This window comes from Pleurodeles waltl, chromosome 10 (genome assembly GCF_031143425.1).
Source record: "Pleurodeles waltl isolate 20211129_DDA chromosome 10, aPleWal1.hap1.20221129, whole genome shotgun sequence".
Taxonomy (NCBI): Eukaryota; Metazoa; Chordata; class Amphibia; order Caudata; family Salamandridae; genus Pleurodeles; species Pleurodeles waltl.
Window position 1 is genome coordinate 643689534 of NC_090449.1, and position 23582 is coordinate 643713115.

A 23582-nucleotide genomic window follows, 5' to 3' on the forward strand; every position below is an offset into this window, starting at 1 on the left:
CCCCAGTGCAGCCGACGCTCCAGCAGAGGGTACCTGCTGCCAGGCCTGCCACCTGCTGCCAACATAGAGGGGCGATGTACTGCTGCCACGTCCACCTCACAAAAGATTGGCTGGGGCTGCACCTGCCGCTGTCCACAAGGTAGGTGACTGCTGCTACTGGCTATTCAGAGGGGCTGGTGCTGCCATTCCTCTGGTCCAAGCCCTGCTCTGCCATGCTGCTGGGTGGAGTAAAGAAAAGAAACAGGGGAAGGAAGGAAGAAATAGGAAAATAAAGGGAAAAATAAACAAAAATGCAAAAAGATATGAAAAAACGCAAGAAAATGAAAAAATACATGAAGTACACAGACATAAAAACACACACTAATAAAATAAATAAAAATGATGGGTAGATTAATTAGGAGGGCTAACGATTGAAAAGATTAGGATGGAATGCAAAACAGGCTCAGCACCAGGAGTAGAGTAAAAATACAAGATGGCCGTACCCATGCGAACAGCACGGTAGGGTTCTTGCATAATTTTGAATGAAAGAATGTACTCCCAGTTGCGTTTGACATTAAAAAAAAACTCTGCCAGCACTCGGAGCTCCAAGTAATGCACTAGAGTTTTTAACCGCTTTGCAGAGTTCTGCGTAGAGCAACTCTGCGAACACTGTCCAGGCCAAGTTTCTTTAGTTTAAAACATTAATGTTGACACAGAGAAATTCAGCTAACTATAACTTTAACCTTCGGTTTTCTCAATGACTATCAATATGTATATAAGCATACAGACACACGTATATATTTTTTACACACACACACACACATATATATATATATATATATATATATATATATATATATATATATATATTATTTTATTTTTTTACCAAGTGGCAGTCGCTAATGGGTCATTAAATTTAGGTCTTGGTTTCCATAGGAATCGTCTTTGTTTGCTAATAAATGTGTGCTGTTTATTTAATTTTTACAAATGTTTCCATAAAAGTGCCCTTTTTTGCCTAATATCCTAATGGAAAGTTTCAGGGGGATCCATCAAGTGTGGGCCAAGGAAAAGGAGGTAAAAAAATTCTAAATTCACATGAATTTTTCAAAGGTGTTTTTAAATAGCACTACTGCAAAAAAATGCTAAACAGAATTACACCAAATTTGGTACGAACTCTCATCTTGGTCCCAAAGGCGTGCTTTTTGCAATTTTCTGTAAATCCATTCAGTAGTTTTTGGGAAATTAAGGTACAATATTATTTGTATATCTGGACTGTTGGGTCTGAAGAACTATTGCAGGCATCCTGCAAGATCAACTTAAAAAATAGAGTGTAATGATTAGCAAAGTAAGTTTTTCTAACCTTGGCCCACCTCTTTCCCATGGAAATGAGGCTCCTGCTGGAGTGAGTTCTCTGAGTGGCCGGCAGAAACATGAAAGAAAATGTTGCAGCAGCCAGTACTGGACTTAATCCCCTGTCCTTAAAATATTTTTTTAAATGATAACGGAGGAAAGGGTAGGAATAATCTGTCCCCATATCCCTTGTGGGGGGTCTCAGAGGGACTTCTGTGATGTTGCAACAAAAAGAAATGGTGACGGCTATTTTTTTAAAGTTGTTAGGACCGTTGGGCTGGGCCAGGGCTGGTGGTCAACACACATCAATGTTAGGGGAGAGGGACTGAGTGAGTCCCCTATCCTCAATCCAATTACAGTCCCAGAGATCCCATTCCTGTGACTCAACATATTACTTAAAGGGGAAAGTGTGTGGTCCATATCCTCAAGTCTCTGCTTGGCCTTGGGGCCCTATCAACCGGGGTCAAATAACAGGACTGGAGAAAAGAGAATGTACCAGCTTTTACCAGCACCCAGTATGGTGCTGGCTGGTAAGGTAGCTGGGGCCACAGGGGCCTAAGGGCCACCCCTGCAGCCCCTAATGACCCCTTGAATGTGGGTGCCCTCTGTGGGCTCGGGGCACCTACCTATAAATAAGGTGGCCAATCTTCTGGAAAGGAAGCAGGCAAGGGCCATTGGGGCTCCCCAGCAGCCCCCAGCAACCCCTAGAATGTAGGTACCCCGAGTGGACACCAGGGTACCAATCTACAAATAAAGTGGCCATCTCCCACAAGGGGGGCTGGCAGAGGCTGGGGGGGACTTGGGCTCCCCCTGTTGTCCACAACGACTCCTGGAGTGTGGGTGCCCCAGGTAGGCACTCACCCTCAAATAAAGATACTGGATCCCACAAGTGGAACCAACTCGGGCCACGGGGGCCCTGCAGTTGCCCACAGTCTCCAACTGAAAAGAAAATATGGATTTCCCGAATGGGCACCAAGTCATCCCTAAACCTTTTTTTTTAAAGTGAATAGTAAATGAGCGGCTAGCACCATTCCAGGATGCCAGCTGGGCGCCATATTTAAGGAATGGCGCAAGCCGGCGCTAAGGCCAGGTTAGTGTGAAAATACATGATGCTAACTGGGCATGGGAGGCGTAAGGAAAACTGGAGGTTGTGAGGGAAAGAACGACATTAGTCAGGTTAGAGTCAAAAAAAGGACTCTAACCTGACTAGCGTCATTATTTTGACTTACAACCCCCATGGACATGACTCTTGTCTCAGTAAAGACAGGAGTCATGACCCCCAGCCCCATGGCCATGCCCAAGGGACTTGTGTGCCCAGGGCATGGCCACTGGGCACAGTGCCATGTAGTGGGGCCCAAGTTAGGCCCCCCTAAGGCACTTTAAAAAAAAATCAAAAATTCTTACCTGGACTTACCTGGGATGGGTCCCCCCATCCTTAGGTGTCCTCCAGGTGTGGGTGCAGGTGGGTATGGGTGTCCCTGGGGCAGGGAAGGGGACCTGTGGGCTGTTTCCATGGTCTCTGACCAGGGAAAAATGCCCACAGGTCTCCTAACGCCTTCCCTGACCCAGGCGTTAAATAATGGTGCTAAGGAGGCTTACAAGTAAGCCAATTTTTAGGTGCCACAGAGGTCCCAGGAATGCAGCATGTGGACAACATTTACAGGACACCACCAGCGACCACTAGCTGATTGTACTGATGAAGGACAGTGGGACCAGGCAGGTGGTCAGTGCAGATTGTTTGGCTTCATCCAATGCAAAGTGCTCTACAACAGAAGTGAAACTGTCTTCTAGGAAGCAAGTCAAAACTAAGAACGCTTGATAATGACATATACAACAGCATTTGCACATGGGTTTCCACCAGGAACAACACAATTTGATGGTGGCAAAGTTCAAGATCAAGTGGATACAAATTAGACTTACATTCAAGAACCGCCTAGGACAGAGGTTGGCTCAGATGACGGCCGCCAGGATTATACCATAAGCATCTAGTGACCTAACAGAGTGAAAAGATGTGGTGGCTTTTGGACTGATGGGTAAAGAATTGCAGGCATCACCTTGGCTGACACCGAAAAAAAGTGGGTAAACAGTGGCTAAACTTTGACAAAGCTAGAGAAGTTTGAAGAAGTGAGTAATACTGCACCTTCCACTATGTGCTTTGAACAGGTTAAGGTATCTTACTAGAGAGATAGCAAACTAATTGCGATGCAATGCAAAATCAAGAACAACATGTCACATACAAAGACCAGGTGCAAAATCATAATAGGTATCACCAAAGTTCTGTTTACTAAAATGGTTTCCAAAGTTTGTTTAGTTCATTTTTGCAACCCAATCTTGTTTCCTTACTGTGGTGGCGAGGGAAGGTGGCATTTTAGCAGATCTTCATGTCGAAGATGTGGCTTTTCTCACTGTCAACACAATGTTTCATGATTTGTGTGCTACTTCCACCAATATCGTTTCTTTAGAACATAGATTCACAAGGCACCAGAATGTGGCCAAGAAGAAAGGGATGCACAGTGAGCTTTCAGGTGCAGTAGTTGCCACAAAGTTGTCTGTCCCAGAACTGTGTGTATCTAGAACAGCTTTTCTGCATAAGGCATTTAGATTCATGACCAAACGATCAATTTTGCTAAAAGGTAGACATGTGAGATGAAATAATGTCACATTGGTTTTTTACCAGAATGAAAGGAGTCATGTTTAGTCTTGGCCATAAATGCCTCAGACAGTTACTAATTATACTATGTCATCATAGCAGACGGTTACATGTTTAGCAAGTTAATATTTGACGCCCCCATCTATGAAGTTTGACACTTCATAGTTACCACCTTTTCTATAGGAAACATATCCCAATTTACATTGAAACATGAACTTAAGTTACCCTACCACGACCCTTAACTGGGATTTCCACACTAAACACTGTATGCATGTAAGTTTTGCCTCATGAGTGAAAGAAGTATGTGCAGTTGCTCTTAAAAAGATCACCCTCTGTGCTTGGAGAGCACTAGTTCAACGTTGTGTTTTACCTGTTTTTCATTTCTTTTTAAATAGTTTATACTTTATAACAAAGCTAGTAAAACTTATGAGTGCGATATTTTCAAAATTAAATCAGGTCCCTATCTACAAATGCTGCCATTCAGTACTTTTCATTTTCTAGGTACTGCAACCACGCCACCAAACTTACACCTTTAAGGACAACATGTGTGTTTATTCTGTTTTTTCCTAACCCACAATTGCCACTCAACACATGACACTTTAGATGAGGATAATTTAGGGACAACCTTTTTAGAAATGTCAGTCCTGAAAAATGCCTATGACTCTTACTGTCAGTAGAACGGGAAGAAACATATTCAATATCTCAATGATTTTAAGGATCCCAATTACCCTCATAACTCTCTGCTAGGAGGTCTTCATGAATGATTTGGCATTCCACCCTTAGAAAGGTTCAAATATTCCCCCTTCCTAGTAAAAAGTAATCATTATAATTTCTAGAGTAGATAGAAACCTTCAAAATCATCTCACTTCATTATTCTAACAAGCATTTGCAATGTAATAGGTCTCGCATTTGAGAGAGTTAGAGCTATTGGCGTTGTAAATTACAGTGGCCCTCATTCTGACCTTGGCGGGCGGCGGAGGCCGCCCGCCAAAGTCCCGCCGTCAGGTTACCGTTCCGCGGTCGAAAGACCGCGGCGGTAATTCTGACTTTCCCGCTGGGCTGGCGGGCGGTCTCCTTCAGACCGCCAGCCAGCCCAGCGGGAAAGAGGCTTCCACGATGAAGCCGGCTCGGAATCGAGCCGGCGGAGTGGAAGCTGTGCGACGGGTGCAGTTGCACCCGTCGCGTATTTCACTGTCTGCGCAGCAGACAGTGAAATACATGTAGGGGCCCTCTTACGGGGGCCCCTGCAATGCCCATGCCAGTGGCATGGGCACTGCAGGGGCCCCCAGGGGCCCCGTGACCCCCCCTACCGCCATCCGGATCTCGGCGGTCCGACCGCCGGGATCTGGATGGCGGTAGGGGGGGTCAGAATCCCCGCGGCGGTGCAGCAAGCTGCGCCGCCGCGGAGGATTCAATGGGGCCGCGGTACACTGGCGGGACCCCGCCAGTGGTGCCGGTCCGACCGCGGCTTTACCGCCGCGGTCGGAATCCCCATTGGAGCACCGCCGGCTTGTCGGCGGTGCTCCCGCGGTCCTCCGCCCTGGCGGTCAAAGACCGCCAGGGTCAGAATGAGGGCCAGTGTCTTTTACCAATGTATTTTGGTTTGGAGTGGATGTGTGTGGTGTAGAGAGGAATAATGTGTGTTGGATTGGAATTGTTAGTTGTGGAATTGTGGGGGGTGGAATTGTGTGGTGTATAGTGGATTTGAGTAGTGGAATTATGTGGTATGGTGAATGGATAGGGGTCAGCGTTGCACAGAATAGATATAAAGGAAGATAGAGAGGGATAGCTAGCATGTGTGAAGGTTTTGAGTGGTATTATGTGGCATTGTGTGGAGTAGTATTATATGGTGTGGAATTATGTGGCATGTTGTGAAGGCAACACGATTACTTTTGTTCTGCACACATGTAGATGCCTCCAAGTACCAGCAAATAATTAATGGAACAAGAACTTCCATGTGGAAAACGAGAATACAATATGAATCTGGGTTTTAAAAGTGTGTTTAAATACTTATTACTTTGAAATGAAGAGATAACATGAGTGTTTTAAATTTGTGTTTAAATGTTTAGTACTTTGAGCTGAAGAGACCTTAGCATTTAAACCTTGCTCTTGCGCAGCTATCCAGATCAGATTTAAAAACGTTTTTTTCACCATTTACTTCGAGCTGTGAAAGTCCCTCCACTAGTGGCCAACGTCAAATGTTTAAGTGTCCAAGCTACCAAGTGGTGACATCATGCAGCAGGTCATCAGAGTCATCTGCAGAAAATGGATTTTCTTAACAGCAGGGACCACAAAGGCAGCCTAATATGCATGATTCATTCTGTTACCTGAAGCCTTGGGAACTAAGACGGTTTTCCACATTTAAGAGGCATTTTCCTGCTCTTTAGTGTAAAAAACTGAAAAAAAACGTATTACTCTCACTTTCCCTTTCCATAATATGCAGATGCAACAAAGCATATCAAAAGGACCGAATATTCTTTCACAAAAAAGCTTATTTTTTGTTAGACTGGTGGTTTGTTGCAAGCACAATATCGCAGACAGAGCTGCTGTTTGAACCCCAGGCTGTGGAGACAAAACACGACATGTCATCTCAAAAAGATTTGTTTTTTTATGTTAAAATGTACACATTTTCCACGCAGTGCACACAAAAGAGATATGAAATAGTTGTATCTGTCTGCAATATTTTTGTTTTACATCATATTTATAACACTGGCTCCGAAGACCTAACCACATATCTATGAGTAATCATTTGCACTGCCAATCCAATAAGCATCTTAGCAGACAAAGGGGCATATTTACACTCTGTTTGTGCCGAATGTGCGTCAAAAATTTTGACGCACAATCGGCGCAAACTCTGCCCCATATTTATACTTTGACGTCCGACCCCGCGGGCGTCAAAATTCCACCATGTGCGTCATTTTTTGGAAGGGGGAACCAGCCTTGTGTTAATTATATGCAAGGTAGGCGTTCCCTTCCAAAAAATGACTCTAAGGCCTGTGCCCCATATTTATACTCTGACGTCATTTTGACGCACAGGAGGGGGTAGGCCTTAAAAAACGGCGCACAGCCTGATGTGTGCCGTTTTTTAGCGCCTGGGTCAGGGCAGGCTTTAAGGGACCTGTGGGCTCGGAAGGAGCCCAGAGGTGCCCTCCCCTGCCCCCAAGGCACACCCCCTGCCACCCTTGCCCACCCCAGGAGGACACCCAAGGATGGAGGGACCCATCCCAGGGAAGTAAAGGTAAGTTCAGGTAAGTATTTTTTTCCGATTTTTTTTGTGGCATAGGGGGGCCTGATTTGGGCCCCCCTACATGCCACTATGCCCAGTGACCATGCCCAGGGGACATAAGTCCCCTGGGCATGGCCATTGAGCAAGGGGGCATGACTCCTGTCTTTACTAAGACAGGAGTCATGTCAATGGAGGTTGGGCGTCAAAAAAAATGGCGCAAATCCGGTTTGAGGCCTGAATTTTGCCTCAGACCTGACTTGCCCCATTTTTTGACACTCAACCCCCATTTTCCCATACGCCGGCGCTACCTGGTGTGAGTCATTTTTTTAGACGCACACCAGTCTGCAGCGCCGGCTAACGTCATTCCATAAATAAGGCGCCCGCATGGTGCGTTGGAATGGCGTTAGCCGGCGGTAAAATTTTTGACGCACAACTGCGTTGGTGCAGTTGTGCGTTAAAAAGTATAAATATGGGCCAAAGTCTCTCTTGAATCCTTTCCTGAAGCCGCAAGAGAAAGATTTTCTCTCACGTTTGCACCAGGAGACATTTCCACAATTCAGTCCACAACACAGAGGGTCTTCGAAACCATTGTGATCTGCATTTGGCTGCGTGAAATGTTAGCAGAGATAGGACTCATGATCGCAACAAAAGACAAGAAATACCATGAATTCTTCCATGCCAGTTTCAGAGATGTGGAGTCGGGTGAGAAGCTTACAATCCACACATGCTTTGATTTGTAACTAATGTAGTGCAACATCAATGGGTAAGTCATGATAGGGTGGAGGTTCAGGGAATCGATCAGAAAGTAAAAAGAGAAGTAAGTTAAAAAAATAACAAAATAGTACATCAATCACTCTGGGAGCAGCAGACGGGCATGCAATAAATTGTATCAATCAGTACTTGGTCCCAGCGCCAAGGACAGGAACGGAAATGATGAAATACCAGCCATCACCAATAAGGAGGCTGTAAAGAAGAGTGCCACACAGTCCAACAAATGGCAAGCAGCAGGTGGACTCCAAGCCCCTTTCTAACTACAACAGCATCTCGCAAGTGACAGGCATGAGCGCATGCTATCACAGGCTCGATCCTAAAAAACAAACAAGAGCTCGAGGTGAGAAAGGGTTGGATAGCTGACCGTGAAAAGTAGCGGGACTCCATGGTAAAACACGCCACCTTTTGTATGTGAGGGTCCAGTATCCTTTTAAAGAGGCTCTTTCTAAACAGCAAAGCAATATGTATTCAAGTTCCTCGGCATATGTAACAAAGGCAGCAGAATGTTTCTTTCTCTACCGTATGTCTGCAATACCCAATAGTAGAAACGCAATCTAAACTAAGCTGATGACATTCCAATGTTTGCATTATACAAAGTACGTCAAATGTAAGATTATACAATTTCACATCATTTTATCCTGCAACTACAGAAGGATATTTTCTGCATCTGCTAGTTTTTTGTTAGTATCTCGCATGACTTTGTTTGCATAAATTATGCACTCATGTGAATACATTGAAGGGAGATACTGGCAAAACAAGATTCGTGCTAAAAGTGGCATTTCACTTAATTTTCCAACTATGCAATTTCACATACCCCTAAACCTCAGAGAGGTGGATTTCAGATCTTCAAAGTGGTAATTTCATATTTGTTTGAAGCATTCCTAGGGTAAGACTCCATAATCGAGTCTCCAAATGTACCTATTTATTAGAAAACTAGGCTTAGTTTGCCTCTATTAGTGACTGCATCTTTCCTAATGCCAACATGATCACAGGGGTTAACTTTATATTCAGGCGGAAATTCTCTCATAAATCCTTGATCTCTGTTTTCCAAACCCTGAAACTTTGGAAATGTTATGAGCCCATGGATGATACATTCGTTCTCAAGGCTGCGCTTGGGAATTCTCTACATATTTGACACATTAACAGCAATACATTCCGAAGGAGTGAGGAGATGTCTGCCGAATCTAAATCTAAAGAGATTATGCCTTTATATATGGAAAACTGTAATAAATATTGTATTAGGTCCATTGAAATGTAATCATAAATCAGGTTAGTTGACATTCTACATGTGTTGCTGAAATGAAAGAGATTTTCCATGTTCAGTTTTTAATTGGAACCCACATTTTTCAAACTCTCTGAATCATGATCATTACTTCCCAACACAGATGTGAAGGTTTTAAAAAAACGTTTTAACAGTTTCACCTGGTGAGTGTTGCAGAAGCTGTTCAAAGGCAGGTATTTCTAGTGTGATTAAATAGTATCTATCTTTTTTCAGTATATCTAAAATAACTAAGAAATGCCATTAAGAAGTACATTAAAATGAAGTTACGAAATAAAAATGATAAACCATGGTCAGTTTAAATTAGCTACATTCTAGAACTCGTTTACCAAATGTACTGCTCATAACCTCACAATATTTATACCAAGCAGTGCAAAGAATTAGAAAGCCAACATCATTAAAAACAATAATAATTAAACAATAAAATGATTTGTATCCATTGTGATGTCGGGGTTAATGTCAATGGTAAGGTGATATGTAATGTTTCCAGTGATGTCATCAGTGTCATTTGTGAAGTAATCTGTGTGACATCACAAGCAGTCCATTTGGTGGCGATGTATGGTTAATTTCTAGTATGACCATGACTTTCAGTGGAAGGTAGAAGATTCTTTCTGAATTACTTTTCAGAGATTAAATTTTGTTTTAAAACACATTTCTTTTTTCTTTTTGAATCGTTGGCATTTATTTGGTGTTTCTGATAAATTTACGTCTGATCAAGTTGGAATGGCAGGACCATGGATTCCCAAAAATTAAATGAGGTATTGTGAGATTTTCTTAAGTAACCTGCATTCCAGCCCAGTGGGCCCTTGTGTATTGCACATAGTGCGTTGAATCCTTTTCTTTAGTTCACTGTGGCTCTCTAAGCCAGGCAACATGTCTTTCTGATAGAGGCATGCTCTTCACGCATGTCATTTAGGGGTAGCCAGAAGTTGCACCTGCGACCCCTGGCTTGCCCCTTGCTGTTCCTGGCACTGCTTTTACGACCCCTGGATTATTGGCCATGGGTTGCAAAAGCAGGTCAAAGGGGTAACAATAGGCCTGAGCCATAGTGAGTAAAACACTCTTGATAGCCACAAATTACTGCCAAATGTCTCCCCTATCCTAGCACTTAATTTTACATGCTCATATGATTTATTTAAGTGTCTCAGCATATGAATATCCTTAAGCAATGTTTTGTCATAATTGCAATTCAATAGTTTTGGAAAGTGGATTATTGGTAAGGGCAGGTACCTTAACTTACTTCACTTTAAACTGTATTGTGACTTTAAACACAAGTACTGGATTCCAACACTGCTCACCAAAAATGTTGGAAAGTGGATTATTGGTAAGAGCAGTTACCTACCTACACTTAGCAATAGACCACTAACCTCCACTTGGGTCCAGTTAGGTCTCAATAAATTAAACCCAGCTCAACCTTTGGTAGCTTGGCAATGAGCAACAAGGCTTAACTTAGGAGACAAGTGTGTAGAGCATTTAAAAATCATAAAACAGTAAATAAGTAAAAAACACAAAATACAATAAAAATCCAACACCAATTTGTAGAAATAGATTTTATTTTTATCTTTAAAATGACACCAAAATCATTAAAATCGGGTAAGGGGGAACCAGAGATATGATTTTGTAAAGAACAAATGTTTTCTAGTGCATAGAAGCAACTAGCACTCAAAGGGTTAAAAAAAGGTCACACTGGACAGGGACAAAGTCCAGAGTTCAGGCCACCCATGAGATAACACTGTTACACTTACTTTCAGAAGTGTTTCTTGATTCAGGAAAGTGGTCCACAGCACCAGCCAAGGGTTCAGAGGCTCTGGGTTGCCTCTTGGGGTCTGGGACTACAACTCCCACAATGTACCTCTTCAACTTATGGAGTTGCTCCAAATTCTCCAAACTTCTGGATCTTTTTCCAGGGGTCTTTTTTGGGTCCAAGAAATGTCCACAACTTGATTCAAGGTTCCAGAAGCTCTGAGTTGCTCCTTGGGAGTTGGGACTACAATTCCCAGAATACACCTGGTCACAATCCTTATATGGCCACTGAACACTGGTCAGCTGGGCTTTTCAGACAGGACTTGATGCAGGGGTCTCTGAGAAGCTCCTTTGTACCTGTAGCAAACAGGGAGTTCCTTCTTGAAGCAGTAAAAGACTGGCAAAGTCCTTTTAGTGGTGAAGCCCAAGTGTTCAGCTGGTGCAGTCCTTCCAAATGCAGTGTCTAGGTGTAGGTCAGGGGTCCCGCAGGACAGTCCTTCTTCTTCTTTGTCTTGTTCCTTGTAGGGATCTGAGGTGTGGGTGCAGCTCTGCCACATTAAGGCTTGCTCCTGGGGTGGAAAGCAAGGGTGCCTGGCTGTCTAATCACATGCAGGCTCCTTCCCCTCTTGATGACCACTTCCTGGGAATTGTGGCAAAAATCATTCCCAGAGAGCAACATTCTTCAAAAATACAACATAGTTGAAACTGATTTTTGGCGGTTAGATCTGGCTGAGTCCACCCACTGGTGTGGCTAAACATATTAAACACACCCCTCTCCTGCCCTCTCCTAATCTAATCAAGGGGGCACCTAATTGTCTGCAGTTGCAGGAAATTAATGTGGGAGGTCCTGAGTTGCTCCAAATGTCCTTCCCTGCCTGTGAAGACCGGTTTGGCTGCACTCATCCTGCATCCCCATCTACTAAGGCAGATCTCCTCCCCCAGGCACATCCTTTGTGTTCAGCCAAGGCCACTTCACACCTCATCAAGGGAGCCTGGCCAGCCTGCCAGAGGCTGGCCAATCAGTGAAGGACACTACAGAGTTGAAGCTGACAACTTTCAGAGTTTTAAAACTCTTTACCTGAGATCGTTATATTAAATCCAACAATGGCAAGTTGTGGGATTTATTGTAACAAATAATGTGATACCAAACTCAAAGTTTCTGTCACTTACGAGGACTTTGTTAATTAAAATAAGGTCTCCCCATTTTATCCTATGGAGGCCTTTCACTACAGTGTGGGAAAAACAAATTTGGCTATTTTACCTCACTAAGGCTTAGGCACCCACCCTAGGGGCACTTAGGGTCCACCTTAGGGGGACTTATGTATAAAAATAAGGTAGTTTAAGACTTTAGAAGTACTTTTAATTCCATAGTCGAATTTGCATATAATATTAGTTTAAAAGCAGCCAGCAAGACAGGCCTACCTTTACAATGACACTGGGCACCTCAGCAGTGCACCCATGGGGCACTACCTATACTGGGGCCCCTAAACCTACATGCCCTATCATATAGTAGGGACTAATAGGTAGGGTGACATACCCAATTATAATTAGCCTAATTGAATACTGTTTTTACACAGAGCATAGCCATGGGACTGGTTAGGTAACCATCAGAGTCAGGAAAACACCAGCAAAAAGTGAAAAATGAGGGCAAAAAGTTAGGGGGCCTCTGCAATCTGCCCTGTTTTCGCACACATAGAGCTTTGTATGTCTGTTAAGCATTTGAAGTGCTTTAGTGTATGGAGAGCATGCTACACAGTGTGGGAGTATTCCATTGGAAGAGTTGTCGATTGCAATTTGGTTTATGTGGAAAGTGTTTTTGGTGGTCTATAGGTATGGCCAAAATGGTGGTTTCTCAGGTGTGTCAAATTCAGGGTCAAAAACATGGTGATGTCACTTCCTGGTGTGTCAGAGACATAAGGGATGATACTTCCTATGATGTCACAATGGCCAGAGGCCACATGATGTTACTTCTGCTACCCCTGGCATTTTGTGAATTTTGTGAATCAATTCTCATAATGCTCTTGCTGCCTTTGCCTTTTTAAAGTCTTTGTAGACTAGACAATGTGTTGCAACAGGCCAGCTTCAAAACTACGAGGGGTCTCATAATAGATTGTCACATTGAATGAAGATAGTAGCTATTTTGAGAATGTTAAGTTGTTATTTTATCCTCTTTGCTAAAATGTATGACTGGAAGTGTGGAGCTAAGCTCTGAATCAAACAAAATACACATCTTTCTAGCAAGGGCTTTTTTGGTGATATTACTCAACATCACAGGCCATAAGAAGGACAGTGTTTTAAGGCAGTTTTAGAAAGTCATATTTCGAGCCTCCAGCCCGTTCTTAATCTGAGGAGTTGTTTTCTAGAGGTCAGGGACTTAAATCATGTTACAGCACCCTGACCTTATTATGGTGCTTGTTTTCATGACTGCATTGACTATGAACTAGCCTGAAAGTTTGCACATTTTTCATAAAGAACGTATGCTGTAATAATTGTGAGAGACACCTGCACATTTTTGATTTTAAGAATGGCACTGATGGGGACACAAGCCCGGATGCCTCACAAGATGGCCACTTGACACAATAGTTCCCAGGCGACTCCGACAGCCAGATGGAGCGGCAGCTCCTTCTGACTTCGTTTTGTAAAACCAAGAATTGAATAATGCGCCGCAGGGTGAGCATTGCCGACTCATGCCGTTCTTTGCTTTCTGATACTGCATTTGAGGCGATTTCACACATTTTTGAGACTCCTTCATGATTCCGGCAGCAATTTTAGTTTTATTCTTCATCATTCTGAAGTACATTTTTACACCTCAACTGTGGACACAGGAATGTTTTTTAGGCTAATCTTTATTAGATGTGTTATTTTGCTCTTCTTGGAACTGCAGACTAGTTGAATTTTTTTTATTATAAAATAATAATTTATGGGGGACTCCTTTCAACTAACTGCAGTCAAGTGATTGCTGGAATGAGGAACATGTAATCTCAGTTAATACTATTGTATTTACATGAAGTGGGTGAAAGGTAGATTCCCAACTTTTGTAGCAGTTGTTGATGCTTAGCTGAAGTACATACATTTTCTTTTGCACGTTGTTGACAAAGAAATTTGAGAAGACTTATACCTGCTCTCAACTTTTTGAATTGCGCTGTCCAGCTTCCATGTCTCAGGATAAAAAGCCATGTCACAATTCTCAGGCAATCTAAACACCCTCACTCTTCATGGGCAAGTCTGATAAGCTTAAATATAAAACTAACGTATCCTCTGTCATTGCTAAACCTACTATCAGGACACCTCATCATCAAAAATACATTTACCCAAATTATCTTTCAGCTGTTATGTAGGGTGATTGTGAACATAAGGAGGCTTCATTGTCACATGTGGCGGGGGTCATTTCCAAGAAGAAAAGGATGTGGAATCTCCCTCCAAGTCACCTTCTGCTTTCACTCTTGAAGATTTAATGAAGGAGATTAGATCATTAAAGCCATTCCTTATTGAAACAAGTACTTCAATTCCACATATTGAGGAAAATTGTCTTCTCATGATCAATGAATCTCAGATATTGAGCAAAGGGCCAGTGACACTGAAGATTCTCTGCCTAATGTTACTCATCTGGCGAAAGAAATATCACAACTTAAGAAATCAACAGAGGATATGGAAAATAGGAAACGCAGAAACAATCTTAGGTTGTATAGTATACCGGAAAATTCAGAAGGTTCTAATATGATTGCCATCCTGCAAAGTGTCATTCCTACAATAGTTCACATACAAAACCAAAATCCTCCTAGTATTCAAAGAGCTGACTGTTTGGGATCCAAGCCTACAGCCTCTTTAGCTTCTAAGCCCAGAAGGATTATCATTATTTTTATAAAGTGATCTGAACTGATGCAAATATTATCAGCAGCCAAACAACTTTGTACCCTACATTGGTCCGGAAATAGACCCTACGTTGCACAAGATATTTCTAATGCCACTGCTGCCAAAAGGAACTGATTCCTGGAGATGAGCCTCCTTAAATGTCAGATATGGTCTGTTACATCCTTGTTTTTTTCACAATCACATATAAAGACAAACAACTTACTTTTGAAGAACTGGATGATCTACAAGCTTTCGTTCAACAATGCAGCCCTGAAGACATGGAAACTGCTACAAACACCATAATCTGACTTTATTAGATCTTCCTTGGTTTCATGTTACAATAATCAACTGTTTTTCTTTCCGGTTGTATTATATGAGATGATGATGTTGAACCTCCTTTTCCTCTCCCTTTTCGTTTTATTATATATTCTTGACAGACGTTCTCATACCTCAGTGTATTTTCCCTGCGTGAGTCCCGTCCATTGACATCATCTTCTTTTTTCATTTATAGTAAGTTTGTAATCCACATAATTGCAAATTATTTCCTTCCTTTCCTTCTATTTATCGTCTCTATTTATTAAAGTTCAATATTAAGTATTACATCTTTGTCCGTTCAGAGCTGAATTAAGAACAGCTTCCTCAGGTGCTCCTACCCCTTGCATCCTTTGGGATGTTCAGCTATGTCATTTTTCTTTCACTTGCAATTAAGGAGATATTATTTCCTGTACTATCTTGCCTAGTTATTATTCTAATTCTCTGATTCTTCCCTTTTGCTTTTTCCTTTTATTCACTTTTATCTCCTATGTCTTTTCTCTATTCTCTTCCCTCTTGTCTTTCTCTGCTCTTACATATATTTTACCTGCCTTCACATATGTTGATAAGTTGTTCTTGATTCTGATTCAGTAGTAAATTTAAGAGTTGTTACATGGAATATTAGGGGCCTAAAGAACCCAGTTAAACATCAGCGAGTTTTGTAGGATTTATCTAATCTTCAATGTCAAAATGGCTTTCCTCAAGAAATGCATCTTACCGGCAAAGAGGTTGTTTTATTGAAGAAAGCTTGGGTTGGTAATTAGTATTTTTCTCCTTCTGTTCATTGTAAAAATTGAGTTATTATTTTATGTCCCAAAGCCTTAATTATTATTTGTCTTTCAGAAATGTGATGATAAAGATAGATGCATAGTAGTTAAGCTTATTATTTATGATATTTCCTTCACTCTTTTTAATGTTTATGGTTCAACACACCTAGACCCTAACTTTTGGACATTAATATTTCACAAAATCACGCAACATTATTCACAGACTTTCATATTGGGTGGAGATTGTAATCAGGTACTAGATCCCTTCGTTGATCGATCATCCTCTACTAAATTTTCATCTCATAAAGCACACAAAGCTTTCTAACACACTATTTTCCAACACTCCCTCTCCGATTCCTGGAAAATATTTAACCTGGATCTTAAAGATTATTCTGTCTATTCTCCCCCTCATCAATCCTAAACTAGAATAGATTATGGCCCTCATTACAACATTGGCAGTAAATGGTGCCTACCACCTTGCTGACGACTGCCAACATACCGTGACCGCGACGGTATACTGCTATGAGTATTATGACCCACACAGAGAAATCCGCCACTGTACAGACACACACAGAAGTCCGCCAGCTCAAAGGTCAGTGATAAACTGGCGGTACCAAAACACACACCATCACGCCAACAGAAATATGCCCAAAGCATCATGACCCACGAATCACCACGGTGGAAATTCAAACACGGTAAACCATTGATGGTACATACTGCTGCGCTCATAATACTCACACACTAACAAAACAGCACCACATTTGACAATTTAAACTACACACACCTGACACACATACACACACCATACCCACACACCCACACCACTATAAAACACACACCCACATTACCCACAACCCCTTTCAATAAAAAATATTGCCAACTGAGAGAGAGACAAGCCCGGAGCACACACTGAATGAGAGCCACAGAACACCATCACCCATGCCCAATGCACATACCTCACAGCACACACCCCAACACAGCACCCCACACACCCATACACATACCACACACACTACACCCATGACACCCCAAAGCCCCCCCAGGTCCTCTGAGGAGGAGCTAAGGGCCATGGTGGAGGAAATCATCCGGGTAGAGCCACAGCTATTCGGATCACAGGTGCAGCAGACATCCATTGCAAGGAAGATGGAGCTATGGTGGAGAATCGTAGACAGGGTCAACGCCATGCGACAGCACCCAAGAACAAGAGATGACATCAGAAAAGGTGGAACGACCTACGGGGGAATGTGCGTTCCATGGTTGCAAGACACCAGGTAGCTGTACAGAGGACTGGCTGTGGAGCCCCACCTCCTCCCTCACAACTGACAACATGGGAGGAGCAAGTCTTGGCGATCATGCATCCTGAGGGCCTCACAGGAGTAGTAGGAGGACTGGACTCTGGTAAGTCAAATCTTTACTACTTTCACCCCCTATCTGCATGCCATCACAAACACCTACCCCTAGCCTCACGCCCCTCACCCCACAACCTCACATATACCCCACCATCACAACCCACCCATGCCAATACCAAGCCCTGCATGCAACACCAATACATGTACCCTCATCACAGACCTGCATGGACACACATCACCACAGGATGCACACTAATGACAATCACTTAGCCAACAAAATCACTACTCACACAAGCCAAAGCTACCTTACTAATAACAACCATAGAGGGAAACATATCCATGCATAAGATGGCACACGCAGATACAAGAACACTGCATTTGCATCCCCACAGGACCCCCACTCAACGTCACCGGAGAGGAGGTGCCACCAACATCCAGCCCCCCCCCCAGAAGAGACCTACAGTGATGACAGCAGCTCTGCACGCCTATATCACGATGACCAACCTGGCCCACCACCGAGCCTCCCCCCTCAGGAAACACCAGCACAGCACCCACCCAGTGGGCCAATGCTTCTGTCCCCAGGACACATCAATCAGCAGTGTGTCCACCACTACAGGGACCCCAGGCAACCCCACAAATCCAAGACAATCAGAGACCTGGGGTCAGTGGCAGTGGGCACACGGTCCAAGGGACAGCGGCACAGGACAACAGGGAAGCTGGGAGGACTGCTGTGCGACAGGGGGTGACAGGCCCTGGGAACCCACTCTGCACGAGGCACTTGCAGGGATCCTGGGAGTATACCACCATTCCCAGGAGACCTTGGGTCAGATACTGTACAAGTTGCAGAAGACCCAGTGGCTGCAGGAGGAACAGTACCTGGGGATCAGGGAGGACCTGAGGGACAACCACACCACCCTTGTCACTATTGCAGATGTGCTGACTGACATGGCCAACACAATGCGGGATGCAGTGGCACACCAATGGGCCCCTGACACTAGCCACACCGAAGAACAGTCCTCCACCTCCGCTGGCACTAGTGGACAGGAAGCCCCGCCACAGGACCAACAGGCCACCAGCACCCCTGCAAACGGTCCCTGCGATCCAGGCAGAAGCCAGAGAACATTGCCCAGACCCCCGCCAGGAAATAAGACTCTCCTGAATGTCACCCTTGTTTCCCACTCTGTCACCCTGTCCACCTTGAACTGCCATTGCTCCACTTCCTATGCCCCCTTGGACAATGCACTTGTGATACAAATAGACTGGACTCTACCCTGGACTTTCCTCCATCAGCAACCCAGCCCATTGCAATACCCCCTCCACTTATTAGCACCAAAATAAACACCCTTGGAACAAATACAAGTATGGAGTCTGTCAATTGATTGAAATATGTATTTGTTTAACAAGCTGTAAACATTGCATTTCTAATTTACCGTAATAGTAACATAGGTATAACCTGTAGTGGGCAGCAGTAAACACAACAGGAGCCAGAGTGGGGCACAGCCATCTGAAAATAGAGATGCCATAGACATAGGGAAATTAGGCTGCCATGTTCAATATTAAACACATTAATGCAATGGAAGGTGAAGTTACAGTGTCATACCTGTGTGGCACTGGAAGTACTGTTGAATGAGTGTAAGTCTGTTGTCCACATCTTCTTCCTTTGCCTCTTCGTCACTGTCCCCAGGCTCCACCGCTGCCACAAGTCCATCTCCAGGGTCATCCTCCTGCAGAAAAGGCACCCGGCGTCTCAAGGCCAGGTTGTGCAACATGCAACATGCAACGATGATCTGGCACACCTACTTGGGTGAGTAGTACAGGGATCCACTTGTCAGATGGAGGCACCGGAATCTGGCCTTCAGGAGGCCACAGGTCCTTTCATTGTCCTCCTTGTTTACCCATGTGCCTCATTGTAACGTTCCTCTGCCCTTGTCCTGGCATTGCGAACTGGTGTCAGTAGCCATGAGACCATCTGCACATTCAGAGAGTGAAAGCTTTTTTCTATTCCTGAACACTTGTTCATTTCTCTGGGGGGGGGGGGACAAATGCAATATGTGTACCATCAATGGCACCAATGATGTTGGGGATCTGTCCCAGGGCATAAAAGTCAGCCTTAACTGTGGCCAAATCATCCACCTGGGGGAATACGATGTTGCTGCACATGTGTTTCAGCAGGGCAGACAACACCCTGGTCAGCACGTTTGAGAACATTGGCTGAGACATAACTGATGCCATGGCCACTGTCGCTTGGAAGGAACCACTTGCCAGGAAATGGAGCACTGGCAGGACCTGCACTAGAGGTGGGATACCTGTGGGCTGGCGGATAGCTGAAATCAGGGCTGGCTCCAATTGGGCACACAGTTCTTGGATTGTGGCCCTATCAAGTCTGTAGGTCAGGATAATGTTCCTGTCCTCCATTGTTGCCAGGTCCACCAGGGGTCTGTACATGGGGGGATGTCTCCATCTCCTATTCATCCTCAGCAGTTGAAGTCTAGGGAGACAAATGGTGAACAGAGGGTCATATTCACACATATCTTAATCTAAAATGCTTTTCTTCCTTTACAGAAACAGAATATGAATTTGAGAGTCAGTTGATGTGCCAATGTCGTCTGTGACGCAGTTAGGTTCCAAGGCCTATGCACCCCTGAAATGGCAGCAGCTTGACCTGTGAAGAGAGACAAGTGGAAATGAAGTAATTCCACTGGCATTGTGTGCCATTGCGGTCGGCAGTCGATGACCGCCGCACAACACTGCATTGGTTATCATTGGGTCCTATGGGTTCCAGGAGCCAATGGCAATGTACGCCGGCAGTGACGCTACGCACCACCATCGACGTGACCACAATTTTCTACATGTTCACTCACTTGCTACCTGACCTTTAACAGGAGAGGACCTACACTGCAAGTGCTGCTGTGACCTGTGTCTGGAAGTGATAATGGCTCAAGTGTCTGGGGAAAGGGCCCCTGCCTTCACTTCAGAGGAGTTGGAGAGACTGGTGGATGGGGTCCTACCCCAGTACACTTTACTCTATGGTCCTCCAGACAAACAGGTGAGTACACTGTGAGCAGGATGCGTGGGCCATGAATGTAGGGATTGCTGTGTGTAAGCCTCGTGTAGGGAGGCTGAGGGGTCCTGGGCAGAGTGCTGCATGTCTGGTGGTCAATGTCTGTGCGTAAGGGGATTGGAGGTATTTTGTGGGCCATAACTGTAACAGTCCGGATGATATAAATAATCCCTTTTCAGCTGTATCTTTTCTGCAAGTCAGCGCCCCTCAGAAAAAGGGTATTTGGTGTGCCATTGCCAAGGAGGTGCGGACCCTGGGGGTATTTGACAGGCGGAGCACCCACTGCCGCAAATGGTGAGAGGACCTGTGCCGCTGGGCAAGGAAGATGGTGGAGGCCCAGCTGGGGCTGGCCTCCCAACGAGGAAGGGGTGCCCGTCGTACCCTGACCCCCTGATGTTCCGTATTCTGGCGGTGGCCTATCCGGAGTTGGATGGGTGCTTGAAGGCATCACAGCAGCCACAAGGGGTTGAGTACAGATTAAAAATCATGACTTTGCGCACATTAAGGTTTTACCTGGGTGGGGGATGTGGGCTGTGGGTGCCCCGAGGGCAGGGAGAACTGGCACAGTAGGTCTCCTGTTGGGCAGGCTCTGAAGCACTCCAACCCCAATAGTGTTAGTGGCCATCTCCTATTGGGCAGGGTCCTGTTGGTTTCAGGTGCGCAGCTAATGGCGTTAGGCAATGTACCCCGTGGGCTAGTGACTGGTATTGTAACTGGTAGTTCATGGCCTAGTGCATAGGGCTGATCCCTATGTGTTGTGTATGCCAACGGCAGTGTTGTTACTGGCATTGACCAAGTGTATCCTCTGTCTCTCCCCACTTTTTGTTTTGTCACCCTGTCCTTGTGTGCATTAGCATCATCTGGCGGAGGAGCAGAGGCACCGGCGATGGAGCAAGTTGCATCCCACATGGGTCTGGAGGCCGAATCCACCGATGGTGAGCGCACCAGTGGGACGGAGGGCGAGGGGAGCACCACGACGGAGACAGGAGGGGACACTACCGACAGCGACTCCTCCGATGGAAGCTCCCTGGTGATGGCGGACACCTGTGTGCCCACCCCAACAACAGGTACAGCCGCTACCCCGTACCAGCACTGCCCTCCCAGCAGCCCCTCAGCATGTTTCCCGTGCCCGTTCAACCAGGAGAGTGGGCATCTCCTTCGCCCCAGGCACCTCAGGCCCTGCCCCATTCAACCCTGCTGCCCTCAGTGAGGAGGCTATTGACCTCCTGAGATCCCTCACTGTTGGGCAGTCAACCATACTGAATGCCATCCAGGGAGTCGAAAGGCATTTGCAACCAACAAATACATACCTGGAGGGCATTCACTCTGGCGTGGCAGCCCAACAGAGAGCATTCCAGGCTCTGGCCTCCACACTGATGGCAGCCATTTTCCCTGTCTCCAGCCCCCCCTCCAACTTCCTCTACTCAGTCCCAATCCCCTCAACTCCAACCTATCCCAAGCACACCTTCAGATCAGCAATCATCCAAATCAACACACAGAAGTGGCTCAGGCAAACACAAGCACTACACTTCATCTCACAGGCACTCACACAAACACCATCCCCATGCAGACACACCATCATCCACTGCCTCCACTGTGTCCCCCTCCTCCTCGTTGTCCACCTCCCTCCCAGTAGCATCTCCACTCACACCTGCATGCACTACATCCTCATCCACTACCTCCACCATCAGCACACCTATCACTACACGCCCCTCACTGGCAGTCACCACCCCCACATCCATGCACACATCCCCTGTGTCCTCTCCCACTGTGTCTGTGACCCCTCCTCCCAAAGTACACAAATGCAAGCACACACCCACCCAACAGCCATTCACCTCACAACAGCATCCAGCCCATGCACCTGCACCCAAACACAGCAGACTGACATCTCCTACAACTACTCCCTCTTCCTCCACTTCCAAACCTTCACCCTCTTCCAGCCCCAGTGTCCCTAAGAAGCTTTTCCTCGCCAACATTGACCTCTTCCCTACCACACCCCCGTCCTTCACCTTGGGCCAGGGTGTCCAGAACCCAGCCCAGCACCTCAGCCACCCAGTCCATGTCCTCTGTGGTTTAAGCTGCTGTGAGAGGCTCCAAGGAGGCACCCGTCAGCCCAGCCAGTGTGCCACTAACACCTGCCATGCCCAAGAAGGTTCCACCACCTGGCAAAGGCAAGAAGGGGACAGCAGCCAGCAAGGGGGAGGAGGCACAACCAGACAGCAAGGCTAAGTCAAACATTCCAGGTGGCAGAAGCAAGGAGGCACCACCATCTGCCAAGGGCAGGAAGGGGCACAGAACACCAGCCATGGCACTTCAGCCATTCGAGGCTGCAGGTGAAGGCCTGGAGGCTACCACCACAACCGCCAGCACCGCCACCTGCACCGTGTCCAACACTGCCACCTGCACTGTGGCCAGCACTGCCACCTGCACGGCTGCAAGCAGCACCACTGCCAGCAGCAGCAGCCCCAGTGGGCAGCCATCGGAGGCTGCAGGTGAAGGCCTGGAGGCTGCCACCACCACTGACAGCACCACCACCTGCAGTGCAACTGCCATCCACTGAGCAGCCGTCACTGCTGGAGAGCAGTGTGTAGTGGTGACTACATGGGCTGAAGTGCATCCTGGCCCCTGCATAAGCTGTTATTATGACACCCAGATGAGAGACTGTGACCTTGCACTCCAAAACATCTGCATCACAGGGCGCAAAGCCCCCTCCAGAACCAGTGGATGAAGGCATCCACTCAGCCCCTCCTTGACAGGATAAAGCACATTGGGCACAAGCCCCCCTCCAGAAACAGTGGAAGAAGGCATCCACTCAGCCCCTCCTTGCCAGGATGAAGCACACTGGGCACAAGGCCCCCTCCAGAACCTTTGGAAGAAGGCATCCACTCAGCCCCTCCCTGCCAGGATGAAGCACACTGGGCACAAGGCCCCGTCCAGAACCAGTGGAAGAAGGCATCCACTCACTGCATCCTTGCCAGGATGAAGCACACTGGGCACAAGACCCCCTCCAGAACCAGTGGAAGAAGGCTACCACTCACTGCATCCTTGCCAGGATGAAGCACACTGGGCACAAGGCCCCCTCCAGAACCAGTGAAGCAGGCATCCACTAGAGAGACAGTGGCTTTGCACGCCCCAGGACCAAGCAGTGGGCAAAGCACCCACTTGAGTGACTGTGGCCTTGCACCCCCCAGGACCAAGCAGTGGGCAAACCACCCACTTGAGAGGCTGTGGCCTTGCACTCCC